Here is a 17,380-nt window from a genome sequence, read left to right on the forward strand (position 1 = left end):
TGTGACCTTTTCAAATCAGAATCATCTGTGTCAGTCTTCATTAGAGTTGAGACTCAACCAAGATAAAGTTCAACTAACAGAAGAAACATATCAGCTTGACAAGATCGCCTTCAGTATATTCGTACATCCGCCTTATTCTTGGGGGATAAAGTCCAAGAACTCCAGTGGATGCCTGAAACGGGATAGTACCAAACCTTATCTATTCCAAGATTTTTTTCTACACATAAAGACCTTTCACCTTTCACTTAAAGGAAGCACTTTATGGCTTCTCTTTGGCATATCCAAATTGCCAGCATCACTACTCTTGCCTTTGGGGTCATTATTAAGTAAAATATGGGTGACTTGAACACAAGCACTGTGATACAGCAACAGTCGATCTGGTAACCCGGATGGCTACTAAGTGACTAATGGGTGGGTGGCATATACAGCATGGATCCGCTGGACAAAGGGAGAGTGCTGGATGGTGCAAGACTCCATCATGCTACACGGAACGGCATGCAATTTAAAACTTCTGAATCGTTTATTTCTGGAATTTTCCATTTAATATTTTCAGACCATGTTGAAACTGCGGAAAGGGAAACTGTGGAGAAGGGGGGACTGCTGTAGTCATAATTTACCAAATGATAGAGCACATTTTCCTGAACCAAAGAATCATACCAGGGACCCTGTGATGAAAAATATCTACTTCAGAAATTGGGGGTTTTCATGAACTACATTTTGAAAAACGTATGTATCCCCAAAGCCACAAAGTGTCACTGCTTTCTGGTGGCTTTGTAACAAACACTTAAACCTGAACAACACGGGGAATGGAGCACAAGCATTTTTGTTTTTTTATTTGAGGACTTAATGACAGAAATAATGCCTGGTAATCCATGAATGGTAACTCACATACAAGGAGTCAGATCTAGAAGCCAGGCAGAAAATTAGGTGCACACACCTGAGGAGGTCAATGTTGGTGACTGAAATAATTAATAAATTAACTCAATAAAATATTAGCCTAAACTGTGTCTTTCATTTTAGACTAATAATTTTGGCATCATTGCTGTCTTTGGCAGCCATTATCAACACTCCTGAAAATCTCTGCCTCTATTCTCCTAAAAACTCCTCTTCATTCTTATGGGTGAGGTCTTACAAAAGTCCAAACAAGTAGTCATCTAATTAGACTGGGCATTCAAGTCAGAAGAATGTTGGATTCTGAATCATCCTTCTGCTCTGCCCTAAAGCTTCTTGGCAGAGGGAGAGAGATGTTTCTTCTCAATTCCTCTCCTTTCTTTGTAGCACTCTCATGAATTCCCACAAGAACATGAAATGAGTCAACAGCATAAACTCAAGGTCAAGAGGGTCTTGTCAAAGAGAAAAGTGAATCTTTAGAGAGCACATTGGGAGCAGCCTGGCACACGTGTACCCCTTGTTTGCTATCACTGATGGGGTCATAGGAACTCTCACTGCTGCCTAAGTCCTTCTTTTATGGACTTAAGAACCTGAAGGTTTAGGAACATGAAAAAATCAGAAGCCAAACTGAAGTCTTCTGTATTTGTGACAGTGTATGTTCCTCATTCTAAAAATGAGAACACCTCTGCAATAGTTCACAATTTATTTTTACAAAGATGCATATGGCCTCCTTAAAGAACAGCTGTTTGGAATACATCTCTACCGGATTTTAAACACACACACACACACACACACACACACACAAACATGCTATGGAAATTTCTCAGCTTAGCCAACCCGCTGTCATTAACTTTATTTGATCATTTCTGATTTAGTAACTAAGAACCAATTGGTACCCATATGCAATATTCCTTTATTCTATTGTGTTCTGGGGAAAACAAATTTATGGAGTTGCTTTTAAATTATATTCATCTTTGTTCGTATATTGAAAAAGAAAAAGGAGAAAAAAACACACTGAGCTATATACTTTCTCACTTTCTTGTCCAAACAGTTTGTTGCAAGGAGACTATAAGACTACCTTGGGCTATTTTTAATCTCTTTTGTTTGTAGCTGTGTTTTTGGCCCTCACATGTTTTTATTCAGTGTAATTTTATCTGCTTTGCCTGGCTCCTCGAATCAGCAGCCAGACCATAACAAAGTGAGTGTTGAGAAATAGCGTTAACAAGATCAAGATATATACACAACTATGTGCTGCCGTCAGCCTTCCTTCACCACAGGAAATTATTCAGGGAAAATGAAGCAGAGTGCCTTGTTCAAAGCAAATCCATGACCACAAAGGCCATCATTATTGGTACTTTCAACCCCTTCGTCTCTCCCTGGCTTTTCTCGTCCTTTTCCACCCCATAATGCTTTCTCTTGCTCTAACTTTACCCCAAACCCATAGAACCCTGACACCAACTCTACTCTCTCACAGACACTTGCTTCTTCTGTTACGTGTTTTTTTTCTTCTCACATCTTCTCCTCAATTGCATTCTTCTTCATTTTCTTCAGACACACTATTATTTCTTCATAACTTCCTCTTCCTTCTCATCTTTCCCTTCCAGCCTACGGAGATAATTCTTTGTAATTTTTTTTCTGTAGGGGAGAAAATTCACAGATTTGTATCTAGCTAGATAGAAAGAAGGAGAGAGAAAGAGAGAGATGGAGGTGGTACCCCACGGAGCTTCCAACATATGCGAGTTGAGCCAACAACATTTGGGTCTTCAATTGCAAGATGGAGTATCTTCACTGTCAGCTCAGCCGTCATGTGCTAGAAGCTCCCTGGTGTACACACACTTTCTCAATCCTAGGTGCTACTGTGAAGGGATTTTGCACATCGAATTACAATCCCCAATCAATTAACTTTAAGATAGATTTTCAAGTGGTCCTCACCTCATCCTATGTGCCCTTAGATCTGAGTCTAGAGTCAGAGACATACGAAATCAGAGATTCAAACCAGAGAGACACGCTCCTGCTGGCCTGGAAAAAAGCAAACACTAGTAAGAAACTGCAAGTGGTATCTAGGAGCCAAGAGTGGTCTCTGGTCCACATTTAGTAGGATAATGGGAGACAGTCCTACAAATACAAGGAACTGAATTCTGCCAACAACCTTGATGAGCTTGGAAGAGGAAACTAAGCCTCAGGTGAGAATGAGAGTGTGACTGATACTTGATTGCAGCCTTGACTGCCATCCTGTGAAGCCCTGAGCAGAGAACCCAGCTACATCATGTAAGATAATAAATTTCCACTGCTTTAAGCCACTAAGTATGTGGTAATTTATTATATAGCAATAGAAATTAATACATTCTTTATAAACAGATTGCAAAAAAGCAAGAGTTTATCATATATCTGCTGTTGCTTGGTTGGGTCTTAATTTGCTAAAATTATTTTTAACAAAGAATTTTTCACGATTCCAGAAAGAAAAGGAAAAAGTCTCGAAAGACCTATTTAATTGCTTACTAACACTTATATCTATAGGTACAGTTAACATAGATGCTGAAACAAATTATTATCAGCTTCTTAAATAAGGAATCAGGATACAGGAAACCCTAAGAGGCAGATTACTATTGTAACATCACAAGTACTCATTGATCTTAACTTTTGGATACTTAACAAAGGCCTTAGAATCACTTGTTTTAGGGGCCGGCCCCGTGACTTAGCGGTTAAGTGCGCACGCTCTGATGCTGGTGGCCCGGGTTCGGATCCCGGGCGAGCACCGACGCACCGCTTCTCTGGCCATGCTGAGGCTGCGTCCCACATACAGCAACTAGAAGGATGTGCAACTATGACGTACAACTATCTACTGGGGCTTTGGGGGTGGGGAAAGGATCACTTGTTTTAAAATTACTATTTCTAAGTTTTGTAATGGAATGCTTCAAAATACTGTAGAAAGGAGAAAAGTTGGACTGACCAGAACTCCTTCCCCTTCTCTTATATTTTTATCCTTAATGGGGGAAAGACATGTCCACTGTGTTGATTATAAAGGACAGAATAATGAGACTCGGGGCAGATTCCATTCTTTTGAAAGTTTTTTCCAGTGTAATCTGCTGTTAACCATTGCCTCTCCACTGTGTGACATAGATGACAACTAACACCACATTCCTCCTTTTTTCTTCCTAATAGAAGCCCTTTTAGTCCAGAGATTTGCAATATATCTAGACCTCAAGGGATATTTTCATTTGTTTGAGCTAGTTAGATAACAATATTCCCTAGTCTAGAGGTGGACATGTGAATTAAATTTTCTCAATTGGATTGAAGAGAAGAAACATTTTCTATGTTTAAGGGAGAAATTTCCTTTTCCCCTCCCATTAGTGATAAATAAGAATTAATGTCCAGATTGTCACTGGCAACCATCTTGAAACGACGAAGACAACCAGCCTTAGGATGTAGCTGAATTCAACAGAGGAGAAAGAAGAAAAAGACCTGGATCCTTGATTACATTGGGCTTCTCATTACAACGCAATTGGAGCCCACTCTACCTCTGGGCTTCCAGTTATATTAGATAATAAATTTCTTTGTTGATTCAACCACTTTGAGTTGGGGGTTTTCTGTTATCTGCAGCTCAAATATCCTAAAAGATAATATGAGGAATCAATGCTCACCGTCAGTGTGCTGTTTAAACCTCACCTGAGCTTTATTCTCAAATGTAAAGCATTTCAAAAGCCTGTAGAATTTCATCTCTAGTTTCCCAGGCAACTATCACATGTCACTCATGGATGTTCCGAAGCACACAGGTAATTTTCCCTCTCATCACCTCAATTTTAAATCCGGAGAAAGACAAATGAAATGGGTGCCAATAAATCCTCAAGGCTGCAGAGATAAAAGAAAAGAATGAAAATCCAGGAGGCAGAGGCAAGTAAACAATCTGCTCTGCTGTCTAATCTCCCGTTTTCCACTCTTTGTTTTCATTTCTCTTTTTTAATGCTGCCATGAAAGATCCAAAATTAGATATAAATTTTTTTGGGCATTAAGTCCTTTCTGTATTAGTTTCCTAGACACACTTGACTCCCGCATACAAGAAACATTGCCTCCTGCAGAGAAAAGATTCAACAATTCCAAATTCATCCTGTAAAATCCTTTGTTCCCTTCTTCCCTACATCATAAGAATAAAATTCAATCTTGGAACTGAATAGGTATTATAGACTTTAATATAAATCATTTAAATGCTAATATTCTTACTCTCTAAACGTCTCTTCAATGGGGCTGAATTATATAGTACTAATGGAAATAAAATTGAAAGACTAATTTTTGTCAAATTTTGTCATGCTGTTTTTCATCATAGGCAATAAGATGGAGATAATTTCAAGCCAGGGCTGGTAGCTTTGTTCATAGTTGCTTTGGATAGTAATTAAATGAGACTTTCATTTATGTTACAGAAGAAATCTTGTAAGACACAAAACATTCAGAAGAGCTGGGGACTTTTACATGCCCAAGAACTAATCAGCCAGAAACCCAGAGAGGGAGGGTCATCCTTCCTCTTCTGAACTGTTCATTGGCTCCATACTGGCTTCTTGGCTTCCACTTCTTACCTGCTATAGTCTATTGTCCACATAGCAGCCAGCGTGATCCTATTAACTATGAAACAGAACATGTCATTTCTGCTCATAGCCTCCAACAATTTTTCATCTCACTCACAATATCACGACCATCAAGACTCCATATAATCTGCCCTTCTGTGGACCTGTTTGACTTTATATTCTCCCCTACTTCCCTTCTCAAAGTCCTCCCCATCCCCCCTGGCCTCCTCGATGTTGAAAATGCCAAGCGAGCTTCCACCCAGTGCCTCTGCCCTTGTGGATCCTCTACCTGTGGAACTCTTCCTGGAAACATTTGCTTGGCTCACCTGCTTCAATCACGTTTCTACTGAAATGTCCTCTTACCTATTCAGATACATTCGGTACTCACTGCCCAGCCCATGCAAAATAGCATCTTTGCATCACTTTCCATGCCCTCACCATATTTTCTTAGTTTTTTGTTTTTCATAGTATTTGTCGTCACTGGACTTCTTACATAATTTATTGTCTGTCATCCCCAACTAGATTACGCGCTCCATGGTATCAGGAACTTTCCTTTATCTGTTACTGCTCCCGAGTGCTCATACCAGTGTCTGGCCCTTGGTAGGAGCTAAATGACTATTTCTTAAAGAAGGGAGTGAACTTTTATTTCAATAAAGTTGCCAAGAATATGCACAATACATCCAGATACAACATTGTTTTAGTGAAAACCATCTTAATTCTGTGTAATGAGATTATTTCTTGTTTATTTATTTTTTTAAAAATCATCATTTCTTTTTATAAGTGACGTACATATTCATTACAGAGAAATATGTAGTGTGCCCATGTGTGTAAAAATGTAAAAGAAGGAAAACAAAATGTAGCTCCAATTCCACCCATCAAGAGACAATCACTGTTACAAACTATATAGGAAGAAGCTATTTTCATTTCCTGGAAATCAATTTAAATTAATATTTTACTCCATGGATTGAAACAATTTCAGTTTTTGCTGAGAAACAGACTGAGCAAAACATCATCAAAGAATCGCAGACTCTTTGTTTAGCGCGGTGTTAGGCTTGATCGTTCACAAAGAAGAGCACACATTGCAGACGGTCTTGACTGCGAGAGGACAGTGTCTTCTGGTATTAGAACTGTTCCCAGCTTGAGCTCTTTTCTAGGAAGTAGACTTTAAGAAAACCAACCCACCAACCAATAAAACATCAAGAGGCAAAAACAAAAGTAATTAAACAAAAATGCCAGTGAATTTTCTCTAGTATTTCATTCAAATACAATTTAGTGAAACAAAATAATATTTACCCTCCCAAATGCCCCTATGTTAGAGTCAATTAAAATGTTCCTTTTGTAGGAAGCTCAAGACTGTACACTCTTTCTTCAAGTATTGTTGTCTGTGAATCAATTACAATTTTATATATTGTATACAATCTATATACAAATAAAATAAAATTTATGCATTTACAAATAAAACAATACTTTATAAAAAATTACAGTAAGTTGCTTCTGGTACTGTGGCCACAGCTTTCAATTTTTATATAATTGACTCTGCTCTGATCATTTGGATGTTCCTTTCAGCTCATCGTACACACTGCTAGCATTTCCATAATATCAATACTTTAGTTAAATTCTGACCTTTGAATTCATCTACCTAAATAAGAAAATTCAATCTTTGCAGTGAATTAATCTCCATTCATTTATCCAGCAAAGGAAGTTCAAATTATGTATTTTCAAGTTACCTAATGTTATAATGCTTTTAGAGGTTTGTTTCATTTGAATTTTCAGACAATTTTATAACAGATGTTTTTAAGCAACATAATTCTTTCTTGTTGCTCTTCCCTGTTATGTGTATATGTGTGTGTGGGAGTCTCAATAGGACCCCCTAAAATGTTGCCAAGAAGAACAACAACAAAAAAGATATGACATGCTGACATGCGAAAGTCACTGGCTTGGGAAAGACCATTCCCATACTGGATACTTAAACTAAATCAGTCCAATCTAAAAGTTGAAACATTTGGAATGTTTTTTGACTTTTATCAATTCAGAGACTTTTATTTATTTTCAAAAATTTAATTGCAACCTCCATTTTACTAATATTCCTTTTTCGTATAGAACAAGAAACTCCAGAAATGCACAGAACACAGATCCTCTTGATCTGTCTAAGGCTCATGTCCAAAACTAAAACTTGGCCCTAATTACTGGGGAAGATATGCCAATAAAGCAGCTGTCAGCAGAAGTCTTGCTCTCAAGAGAGAAGCGGGGCTTTATTTTACTTCTAGGAGATACATCATGAAATAAACCTATGCGACATTTTCTCAAATTCAGTCTAAGACCCTAGAGCAAATGAATGAGAAATTTAGGTTAAGGGTTGAGCCTCCTTTATACACATACCACGACATTACAGGAATGTGCTGTACCTCCAACTCCTAAAATAGGGGCCACATAGAGAAGCTAATGTCCAAGAGCATCTAAAGTTTAGTGATAACATTGACTCAGAGTGTGCATACCCTAATGCGTTAAATCTATGTTTACTGACTGGTGACTACTTCACCTTAGGCATTCTTCCGGGGGCAGGGAAACCAAAGTCCTGTCACTCAAGGAACTTGTATCCAATCATCTCACAAAATTCAAAGGTTTAACCAATATACATCAGGCTTCTGAGAGTAAAGAAGTAGATGTTTTCAGGAGACTTAGTCTCATAAGGAACTAGCTGTAATGTATCCAGACTTGTCCCACTTAAAAACTCCTAAGCATCACCTGGGGTGCTTACAAAACACAGATTCCTTGGCCCACTTGCCACTGAATGAGAGTCTGTCAGATTACAGCCCAGATATGCACTCTGCTGTTGAGAATTGGAAACCAGCAGAAAAGAGAATGAAAGGAATTTCCAAAACTCTCTCCTTTCCCCTTTCCACTCCTTTGTCAGTCTGCATACAAGGCCCTCTGGTGCCTCTCCTCCCTCTAGTTTCCTGAGCTGAAAATGTTGTTCAGCTCGATGTAATAATGATAACTATAATCACACAAATTGCATATTCCTCGCGGTGTGGTGCCGCACAGAGAATTGATGGCCCTGTGCGGGGCAGTCATGTATCAAAGCTGCAGGACCTGTGTAGAATTCAGGAAATGCCAGCATTCTCCTTCAGTTTATGTCCCCTGTAACCTTGTGGTCTCTCTCAGTTGCTGTACCAGAGAGCAGGTAATCCATCAAAAGAGAAACATCATAAACTACACTTCTGCCCTCCAAGTACCTTTTTTTCCCCCTCCACCTTCTGATTTCAAAATCGAAGTTGGAAGGAGTTTTGAGAGAGTGTGGAATGCTTGGGGCTCTCAGAATCCTGGCCTCAGTGTTTTGTCCTCAGCCTGTCCCGACTGAGTTTCTCTTATTAGAGAGATCTCTCCTCTCAAGACACTGGACTATTCCGGCGAGCAATCACAAATTCGTCAGAAATTGCATTGCAGGTAAGGATGCTTTTGTATTGGATTTGTCGAGCAGTCTGGTTCAACTTACAGTGCCTGACAAGACCTGCGCTGCAGTCTCTGAGTATGACAGCACTTCTGCACCGTTTCTTTATGTGTGTGAGTGTGTGACTGTGTACATGAGCTCTGTTCTTGATGCTTTTGAAAGAGGAACACTAACAACCAAAACAGATGCACAGGGAATAAAAAACAGGAAAATCTGCCATGGAGATATGAACATTTAATCAGCATCCAGTGATCTTAGCAGTTTGGGAGCAAGCACAAACTTCATTATTTATGCAGCTATTACTGTCACCTCCCAGTGGCCCTCAGAGCAGGACCCGCCACTGCCCAGGGAGACAGTTTCATAGTTTTTGAAGGCAACAAAGAGACCCTTATCGTAAGTTTATTAAGATGCAAAGCCCAGCTATTGTACTGGAAGTGTTTCCAGTTTTTGTGCATCCTGAATCTGCTAATGAACTGTCTCATGTTCTTTGCTCTTTTTAATTCAATATTCTATCTCTTTCATTTTTGAGATCAATCTCAAAAAAAAGTAAATTATTATGATGTGCTTGACATGTAACAATCAAAATGGACATTGAACACTCATATCTTAACATACTTTCAGTTTAGTACTTGTGGACCAAAGATCGTTTTTATAGATAGTTTCTCAAAATGGATGAAGTCCTAATTCCATTGTCACTCATACAAGAAGGTCGATGACGCCATTTTTATATGAAAACAATGTGAACCAAGGAAAATTTCAGTTTATTACGGAAACAAATGTACTCACAAACCTTGTTGAGAGGACGTGATCTTATAGTTAACACATGTTGATTGTACACTATATGTAATTTATATGTAAGGTATACATAATATTTACAGCTGAACGCTGGTACATTTTCCTCCCAATAGAAACTAATCATCCCAAATAGCAACTTGTTATTCCCCATCAGAGGTAGCCCACTACTTTTTTCGATAGTTTTACCCATCTATGTTGGTCTCTCTAAAAATCACAGTATTTAGTTTTATGCGTTTATTAACTTTTTTAATAAATTAAGTCATATATTCATTTTGCCATTTACTTTGTTTGGTTAATATAACTTGTGACATTCATTTAGTTGATAAATAGAGTAAAATTTATTTTCACTGCTGAATACTGTTCTATTGTTCAAATATCACATTTTTTGTTTATTCAAGTTTCAGTCAGTGGACATTTGAAATGCCTCCAGTTTGTTTTGTTTTGTTTTTGGCTATTAAAAAAATTACTTAGTTCTTTTCATCAGACATTGTTCCATGTGAAACAAAATCTAGTCTTTAATTAACTGTTAAACCTGGCAGAGGAATTAACTACACCATGCAAAATTCATGGTTGGACTCTTCGGAGAATGTAGGCCACAGATGTCTCTTTAGCTTTGTTTACTATGGGAAATTTTCATGGGGTATTGGGGGGCACACTCTGCTTATTTTCTCTCCCCATTTCTGCACTTTGGACCTAGCTTCTCAGTCTTTGCTATCATACCCTCTTCCCCCAGAATTCCCAACTTACCGAAAACAAACAAACAAAACTTCATTTCACGTAAGAAATGAAAGTGTGTCCCGGTAATCATAAAGAAAACAGTAAGGAAGTCTGCGTGTACTCTCTGTCTCCTTCTTATTATTTCATATTGAGTATATTAAGGGATGTGCTTTTACTTCAAATATTTGTGAAATTTGTTGGCTAATTTCTGTTTGGAAAACTTCTGTCGGTGTAAGTTTCTCAGCACCTGATGTCCGCTTCTGATTTGTTTAGCTCCAGCTCCTCTCTTGGAAGTCTGCTGCCTCTCCATGTGGCTCATCTACTTTCCCCCTTGGCTACCGAGCTTTACGGACCATTTCAGGAATTTTATTACTACTGCAAGGATGGAACATATTGCTTTATCAGTCAGCCTCTCAGGCAAACAACACTATTACTTGTCTAGTCCCTGCACTGCTGAATCTCACAGATGAGGTGGTAATAACATGCTCTCTATTCTCCTCCAACAACATTTCACCAATAAGAAATAGAAAGGAGTCCTCAGACCTGGCCATTTTACGTACAGTTCTGCCTACCCAGATCTTAATGGTTCATAAAAGTCTCTGGAATTCGATTACTAGTTACTAATCCTGACTTCTCCACCTCCTATCTATACATTCTTTTTTTTTTTTTTTTTTTTTTTTTTTAAAGATTTTATTTATTCAGTTTTTTCCCCCCAAAGCCCCAGTAGACAGCCGTATGTCATAGGTTCACATCCCTCTAGTTGCTGTACGTGGGACCCGGCCTCACGTTGGACGGAGAAGTGGTGCCTCGGGGCGCCCCCGGGATCCGAACCCGGGCCGCCAGCATCAGAGCGCGCACACTCAACCGCCAAGCCACGGAGCCGGCCCTATCTATACATTCTTAATCAAATTAATTAACCTACTGCTGCCTCAATTTGCTTATCTGGAAAGTGGGATATAAAAACAATACTGCATCAGTTAGTTCTTGCTAACTGACAAATCACTCAAAAACTTAGCAGCATATAAAACAATAACCATTTATTATTTCTCATGGCTCTACGGGTTGTCTGGGCTGGTCTGATGAACTGGGCTCGACTTGCCTGATCTCAGCTTGGCTTATTAGGGCATATACTGTCAGCTGGCAGGTGAGCTGAGGACTGGCTGGTCTAGGAGAGCTTTAGCTGAGTTTTTCAGCTCTGCTGCTCATGGTCTCTCGGCCTGGGTTTGTCCTCATGCCAATGGCAGGCTCTGTGAGTGTGAGGATGAGGCTCAGAATTGGCCCAATGTTACTTCTGCTAAAGCAATTGACGAGACTAGCCCAGAGTCAAAGTAGATGGAAACTACAAATTTACAGCAAAAGGGGAGGCCATTACTTGGAGCCCTCGATACAATAATTTTACCGAATAATATCAATCTTTAAGCATTGCTGTAGGAATTAATCCACATAAACTTCTAGGTATAAAGTCAAGTACATAACAAAAACTGGTGAGAAACCAGCGTTACCCTCCTAATATCTCGAACTGGAATATGCTGTCTTCTTGTCCAAAATATGTTTGTTAAATAGAAGAGCAATGACTGCTTTCCTCTGTTCCTGGTATTTAAGAAAAAAATTCCCAAAACAATTATCATTGCAAAAAATGAAGGCTCCAGGGGCCAATCCCATGGCGCAAGCAGTTAAGTGCGTGCGCTCCATTGCCGCGGCCTGGGGTTCCCTGGTTCGGATCCCCGGCGCGCACTGATGCACCGCTTGTTAAGTCATGCTGTGGCGGCGTCCCATATAAAGTGGAGGAAGACGGGCACGGATGTTAGCCCAGGGCCAGTCTTCCTCAGCAAAAAAAGAGGAGGATTGGCAGATGTTAGCACAGGGCTGATCTTCCTTACAAAAAAAAAAAAAAAAAAGAAGGCTCCATTCTCATGACCCTCTACATCAGGAGTCAGCAAACTTTCTGAAAAAAGGCAGATAGTAAACAGTTTAGACTCTAAGGGCCGTACATCTCTGTCACAACTACTCAGTTCTGCCGTTGTAGTGAGAAGGCAGCCATAGATGAAAATGTCACCAAATGGGCACAGCTATGTTCCAACACAACTTTATTTACAAAAACAAGTGATGGATCAGATTTGGCCCACAAGCCATAGTTTGCTCTTTCCTAATCTAAATGACCAAGCACATGAAAAACTGGAAAACTTATAAAAAGCTTCACTGGTTAGTAGATTTATTCCTGGGTTCACTAGTCTTCTGTAATCGTTTTTCTAAAGTATTCAGTATGTTATTGAAATGAGAATTATTACGAGGCATATACCTCCAAATATCAAGCAATCAACATATAAAGCCTATCTGTTATACCTTAGTATAGCTCTATTGGTGGTTGTGCTATTGTACAAAGTTTTCATTGTATAGGAAAACCAAAATGGCAAAATGTTTTCAGATTGTTTGCCTTCAAAAAGCCCTTAAATAATAAAGCTTATTTAGATGATTGATACAGGTCTCCCGCCCATACATTCAAAGAATGACGTTATAAATCACATCTTTTCATTTGCAAGGAGTAAGTGATATTCATATTTTGATGTGATTTATTATTTTGAAGTTGAACACAATGTGACTTTATAAGTGTGAAGGTGCATTAGAATGTGTTATTAAAGTCATGAAAGTTGCCTATAGCTATTATTTGCTTCTCTAAAAAACAGCAATTTTTTTTGGATGCTCTAAATTAATATTGATTTTAAAGCTGTGATAATATAGGTCATCATACCACACATTATAGTGATGGATCCATCGAGTAACCGGCTTGCCCTTCCATTTTACAAAGAAGCATCTTTGGGGCAAAGAAGTGGTTTCACTGCCTAGTCTTTTCTCATGGCAAGTTTTGGGTGTAGATTTAAGAGGGAAAATCACTCAGGAAATATTGAAAATCTACAAACGTGTTTGGAGAAAGTAAAAATCGGTCATCTCATTATGACCATTTTATACATTTCCCATGGTAATTACTACCATTTCAGAAAAGTTAAGTCTTATTAGTTCACTTATATTTGCATTCAATTTCCAAATATCCTTTTTTGGAAACTCTGATTTAGTTTTCCTAATTATATTTAGCCCAGATGCTGTGTATTTTTTGTTTTTTTGGTATTTGTAAACTGTGGTCTTAAAATTAGATTTATTTTTTATTACTATTTATTTATTTGTTTAATTTTAATTTTCACCATGCCTACTGCACAAATGGTTTTAGGTGACTTGCAAGCTTATTGCTTTTTATTTTTTAATTGAGATATAATTGACATATAACATTGTGTAAGTTTGAGTTGTACAACATGTTAACTTGATCCATTTATGTATTGCAATATTATCACCACCATAGCGTTAGCCAACACCTCTATCACATCACATAATTATCATGTCTTTGTCTACAACTTTTTTAAACAAACCCTTACTGAATATCATGGCACTCAGGTCATTGTGCTTGTAGAATTAAATGGAGAAGGAAGACAGAAAGAGAGAGAATTCTTCCAGGAACTTGAATTCAATGATTACTATATTTGGACAGATATTTTTCAGAAGATGAAAATTTGTCCATCTTTTAACACTTTCTTACTAAGTCTTACTAAAAGCCAAGAAAAAGTATAGATACATAATTCAGTGGACTGTGAGCTCAACTAAGAAAGTCTATGTACATTTTCTGGTTATCTAAAATGCTACAAGGATAGGACTTGGAAAATAAAACAGGAGAAATGATAGTCCTTATAGCTTTTACTTAATATCTTATACTTAATTCACGAATTCTTTTCTATACATCACTAATGAGCACCTAGCAAAATGTGGGTAAATTCGTAACCACTGTATGATTATGACAGTCTTCCCTATAATAGAAATCCAGAATTATCTGCTTCTAACACAGTGGCTTAAAACTCTTAAATTTAAATCCACTAAATGTTTTTAAAGTTTTTTGTGTAATGCCAGGAGCTCTTGAAAATAAAGGCACTACATAAATTTTGTCAGCTGAGGTATCTTCTGTGTCAGAGGGGACTATTTCCTCAATAATTTGGGGAAGATTTTTATCATAAGCTAATGCTTCAGATTTATTTTAGGAGTTCCAATCCATGATAATATACATTGTGTCTACCATATAATTTTTTTTTTAGATATCTAGGATGATTCTAGATTAAAATAAAATTCTTTATTCTCAAACATTAAGAATTTCTCATTAAAGCAAGCAGCCAAAATAGCATGATTTTTCCCACATTGTGAAGGGTTTGAGATTCTGCTTCTCTTTGCTTGTGTCCTGTAAAATAATCAGGCCTTTGGCTGGTTAATGCACATGAAGATCCAGTTGCCAATGAATTTTACAGATCACATTGGCTACAGATTTACTCCCAAGGAAAGAGTCAACAAGTCTCATACTTAGCAGGCGTCATTGTGCAGTTGAGCTTGACAAAGTCTCAGGAAATTTACTTAAAAGGGAGTTGAACTGGACTTTCCTATTTTATCCTTAGTCAAAGAAGCCATCAGATCATTATGTGCCATTTTGCTTTCTCAGCAGGGCACCGATATTGACCTGCCAGAGTGTTGCATTGGCATCTCTTGCCCCCACAATTCATTGTATAATTTTTAGTGCCTTGTGTCATGCAAGTGGGCAGCATACAGCTGCTGTTAATTTAACCTACTGCCACGAAATTGTTTTTCTGCTTGCCTACTAGATTCCTTCTAATTTGTATTTTCTTTTTTGTCATCTTTTTGATAGTTTATTGAGTTAAATGAGGCATGCTTAGCCAAATCAGAGTGAGGGACTTACTCCTTCAGTCTTCACTCAGCCTTTGCTTTCTCTCATTATATCAGCAGCTGACATTTACTGAGCACTTAATAGGGCCACCTCTCTGTTCTAAGTGCTCTGCCTACACTAACTGATTTAATCTGAACGATATCCTAGGAGGTGAGTACTATTAGGATCGCCTTTTTACAGATGAGGAAAAAGAAGTCAGTCAGTCACTTACCATTCAAGGTAAGCACAAGAGCCAGAATTCTAACCCAGACAGCCTAATTTCAGAGCCTACTCTGAAACCATTCATCCAGACTGCCTCTCAACCCTTCAAGAACCAGGTCAAATACCCAGGTCCACTACTTAGTAGTTGTATGATGTCAGTCAGGTCATGGGGACTAATGAAGCCTTCATTTCCTCATCTCTAAGAAGATGCTTTAATATCCTCACTCAAGAGTTGTTTATGGGCATTAGATGGAGACATATACATATCAGCCATTTGTAAAATTACTAAATAACTATATACTATAACTATACTGTAAGGAAAAGAAGAAATTAGAAAAAATTGTTGTAATGACTGAGGCACAAACTCTGTCTATTCAGTCACGAAAAGAGGGAGGAGTAATGGGAGAAAAGACAAATATTTACGAAATACCTGTTCTGCATATGAAATAATAGACTCGCAGGTGGCAAAGCAAAAGATGAATCAGTAAAATAATGTCAGTGATTTTACTCCCAGTTTTCTTGAAAAGAACAAACAGTTGAGATTTGACCAATTATAGATATGTGTCAGTACATAAAAGAACTGACTAACATTGGAGTGAAATATAAAATTTTCAAATATACAGTATTGGGAAAGCTGGTAGAAGGGGCACTATCGGGTGCCTGGTGTCAGATGTCATCGTGCTTGGAGAGCTTTACAGAGGAGACGAGTCTTTAGCAAGGATGTGATTAGGTGAGGACAGGGAGGGAGGGTATTTGGATGTAAGAAACGACAGGTGGGTTAATTTAGAGGTTTGAGTGTACGAAGCATGTTAATAAACAATTCGTCCTGGCTGACATGGACAATGACATTAGTGGGAGATGAGAGAGTTAAATGGAGAAGTTTCTCCAGAGAGTACTTTAAATCTTAGATTTTATGTAATAGAATGTTAGATTATATTCAAATATGCTAAAGTCTTTTTTAAAAAATCATTTTTAAAGAAAGGCTATTAAATAGAGAAAAAAATGAATAAAACTTTACGGTGCGGATTTGTCTTTGATTAAGAAGAGATGATACTGCTCAAATTAGTTTGTAATTTGGTCATAAAAGTAGACTTTTCTTATTGGAAAACAAAAATAACAAGTTTAGACCCTGACTTTATTCAAATGGAAAAAGAGATGCAAAGTGACATATTTCAAAGTATTTCTTTTTTTTTTCAGTGAGGAAGATTGGCCCTGAACTAACATCTGTTGCCATTCTTCCTCTTTTTTGCTTGAGGAAGATTGGCCTTGAGCTAACATCCGTGCCCATCTTTCTCTATTTTGTATATGGGACACCAGCCACAGCATGGCTTGATGAGCGGTGCATATGTCCGTGCCTGGGATCTGAATCCGCGAACCCCAGGCCGCCAAAACAGAGCGCGTGAACTTAACCACTACGCCACTGGGCCAGCCCTGAGCTATTTCTATTTTTAATCCGCATGTGAACGTTCAAAAAATAAAATAAGGGAAGTGACATCCTTAAACCTAGTGGTGACTTTATTTTTTAGAAAAGTTATTATGACTGAGGATCTGAGCTATCTCCAAACAAGATCATTTAAAATAGTTTACAACAAGAAACAATATAAGCATTTTCACAATTATTAATATGGATAATTCCTACATTTGCACAGTATTTGTTACTTCAAATCATTTCGCTAAGTATTATTCACCAACACTCACAACATCTTATCTGTATCTATAATCTATTGTCTATAATCTATAATATTATCTGTATCTATAGTCTCTTATCTATATCTACATAATCTTATAGATCTTGTGTATAAGATTGATTTTATTATTCCCATTTTAAAGGAAAGAAAACTGAGGCTCAACAAAAGCAATTGATTTATTTGAAGGAAAAGACTATAAGATGGAACACAGTCTGACTTCAGATTTCCAGAACACCACGACTGACTTTCAGTCAGTACCTACATTTGCTGAGTTTATGAATTTAATGAATCATTTGAGGTCTTTGTCCTG

Source organism: Ceratotherium simum, chromosome 15, assembly GCF_057802395.1.
Source record: "Ceratotherium simum simum isolate JZ-2026a chromosome 15, ASM5780239v1, whole genome shotgun sequence".
Lineage (NCBI taxonomy): Eukaryota > Metazoa > Chordata > Mammalia > Perissodactyla > Rhinocerotidae > Ceratotherium > Ceratotherium simum.